We start from the raw sequence: 3045 nt of genomic DNA on the forward strand, positions 1-3045 counted from the left end.
GTTATCTATCGTTTGTCAGCTCTAAATGAAACCTTCTATACTCTGCATGACTCTCTTGGGATTCATTTCATTGTGAGTTGGTTTCAATTCAGGTTTGATAGTAGGCACTAGAGAAATCTTGGGAAGTGGGAGTTGTGGAGAAGGTACTGACTTCCTGTTTTCCCTGTTCCTATGTGTTGTCCTAGAAGCAGCAGCAGGCAAATCTCCAGATTTCCATTTTTTTTTGTCAATTTCCGAGTCAACCTGACTGTGTTCCCCATAGGTAACAGAAGCACTGAGAAGCATCCCCTTCATAAAGGTCTGAGAATCAGCTCTGTTGGGTCTCTTCTTCAGAGCTACTAGGTTCTTCTAACTCCACCTCTTCCTTTTTCCCCTTAGACTTAGAAGTGGTAGCTGCTTTCTATAATTATTAATTTTTATTTTCTCTGAATCCCCTTTTCAACTCTTCCTGTCTTGCAACAGCCATGTAACCAATGCTCCTCTTTGAAATGACAAGAGTGGTTTCCAATTTCTAGATGGATCCTGACTGATCCAATTCCCATTAAAAGAGGAAAATGAAGACTAATTTTAAAAACATCCCTAGAAATTTCTAGAATTAATGTTAATATTTTTTGAAGTCTATAAGTTTGCCACATAACAAAAAATAAATATCGTCATTATATCTCATAGTACAAAATAATGCCCACAGATGGGATGAATGAAAAAAAAAAAAGTCTATAATTTGAGCAGGTGAAAGAGCAAATGCTAACAAACACCAGAGGCAGATGCACACGAGCAAATAACTGGGTGGTTCTTCAGGTAACAGAGTTCTCTTAAAATATTTTTGTGAACTGAGTTACAAAGATGAAGATAACATACTATGTCATGCATTTTAATCAACAATAGTAACATAAACTATAATTGAATAATTTAAAATATTATTTATTAGTATGATATACAATGAAGGTAGATAGAAAATGAATAAAGTGAAACGGTCTTTGGATTAGATACTATATGAAATCATGCCCAGAGAGGCATCTGTTTTAACACTTTTTTAAAAAGTAAAGATAACACAATTTATCCCAAGTAAGAGGAACTTATTGTAATGATTGATATGTATCAAACCACACACACACACACACACACACACACACACACGCCAAATAACAAGGACTTGCGAAGAGCAGAAAACGTAAGCAGGAATTTTGCTATAGCTTTGGTAATCTGAACATAGGCAGGACTCCACTGCTCTATGGTGATCTTTCTTTCTATGCTCTCGCCAACTGGTTTACTCTCAGCTCTAATATCTCTTCTCAGTTTCATAATAGTATGTGCACATTTTCTGATTTTTGCTCCCACAAAACTTAGTTGAAAGACAATACATTTTGTCTCTCAAGTTTCTCTATATTATGACTCTGTGGCTTTTGATTCTACTGCTACATAGTCACTCTTTTGGTGTTTCCTAGTTCCCATTAGTAAGAGAATGATGTTTACTTTTTTCTCTTAGCTTTATATTTCAGTCCACAATATAGGTCACCACCAGTGTTAATGCAGGTACCCAACATTGTTTCAATTAACAATGACGAGGGTGGGAGTTATTTTTCAGTAGCTATTGGAGAGTAAAGTTTTAGACTCCAAATGGATAATATTTAACAACAGCTTATTTGGGATAATATTTAACAAAAGCTCAATTAAAAAAAATATTTTACTTTTAAATTATAACAGTATCTCCTAGGTAAGATTTGTGGATATCTGAATCAGAATATTCTGTGGTTCTTGTTAAAGATACACATACTGGATTTCACTCCAGATCTATTTTATCTGAATTTTTTGGTTGGAATTGGAAAATAATACATTTTTACTAACATAATCAAAGCATCAAAATACTTAGAAACACTTCCAAAAATAGTTACCAAAATACTACTCTAGACCATCTTGACTGTGATGGGTATCATCCCCTGTTTAAATACTCCAAAAGTCACCCCGATGAGATATCTGTGCTTGGGTTGTTTTTGGAGTACAACTGCACATCTACTACTACAGATTCTTAAAGATTTGAAATACAGACACAAACATCAGATTGGCATCAAGATATCAGTTTTCTTGGGGCACCTGGCTGGCCCAGTCAGTGGAGCATGTGACTCTTAAGCCTGAGGATGTGAGTTCCGGCCCCATGTTAGGTGTGGAGATTACTTAAAAATAAAATCTTAAACTCTGCCACCACTGCTGCCACCATCCACACTGCAGCCATGCTGTCATACACCATCGTCTACTTCCCTGTTCGAGGGCGCTGTAAGGCTATGTGCGTGCTGCTGGCTGACCAGGGCAGAAGCTGGAAGGAGGAGGGCCTTGGAGCCAAGGAGACCTGGCTTCAGGGCTCACTCAAGGCCTCCTGTCTGTATGGGCAGCTTCCCACATTCCAGGATGAAGACATTACCCTGTATTAGTCCAATGCCATCCTACGACACCTGGGCAGCTCCCTCAGACTGTACAGGAAGGACCAGAAAGAGGTCGTCCTGGTGGACGTGGTGATTGACGGCATGGAAGATCTCTGTTGAAAATCAACTATGAGGCAGGCAAGGAGTTGTATGTGAAGGCACTGGGGTACCTGAAGACTTTTGAGACCTTGTTGTCTTTGAACCTTCATCGTGGGCAACTAGATCTTTGTGGACGAAAACCTGCTAGACTTGCTGCTGATTCACCAGGTCCTGACCCCCTGCTATCTGGAATCCTTCCCCCTGCTCTGGGCCTACATGGCATACCTCAGTGCCCAGTCTATGTTCAGATTACCACTTCCTGGCCTCCCCTGAGCATGTGAACCTCCCCATCAACAGCAATGGGAAGCAATGAGAGCTTGTGGCACCCTCGGCAGGAAGTGGGGGTTGCCTGCCTTCCTTTCTCCAGGACCAATAACATTTCCAAGCAGGAAGCAAAAACATAATAAACAAATAAATAATAAAATCTTTTTAAAAATCACATTTTCTTTCTGGGAAGACTAGATTGGATTAAAAGCTGCAAAAATAAAGATTTCTGCCACCTTTTCCAAAAGCCAGATCTGAGATCCAT

At 39.3% G+C, this 3045-nt stretch overlaps 1 pseudogene; it reads left to right on the forward strand.

Moving 5' to 3' along the window:
* The first annotated feature begins 2228 nt into the window (after positions 1 to 2228).
* Positions 2229 to 2829, forward strand: LOC103676596 (annotated as a pseudogene).
* Positions 2830 to 3045: the final 216 nt, after the last annotated feature.

This window comes from Ursus maritimus, unplaced genomic scaffold, assembly GCF_017311325.1.
Source record: "Ursus maritimus isolate PB19 unplaced genomic scaffold, ASM1731132v1 scaffold_3, whole genome shotgun sequence".
Classification (NCBI taxonomy): Eukaryota; Metazoa; Chordata; class Mammalia; order Carnivora; family Ursidae; genus Ursus; species Ursus maritimus.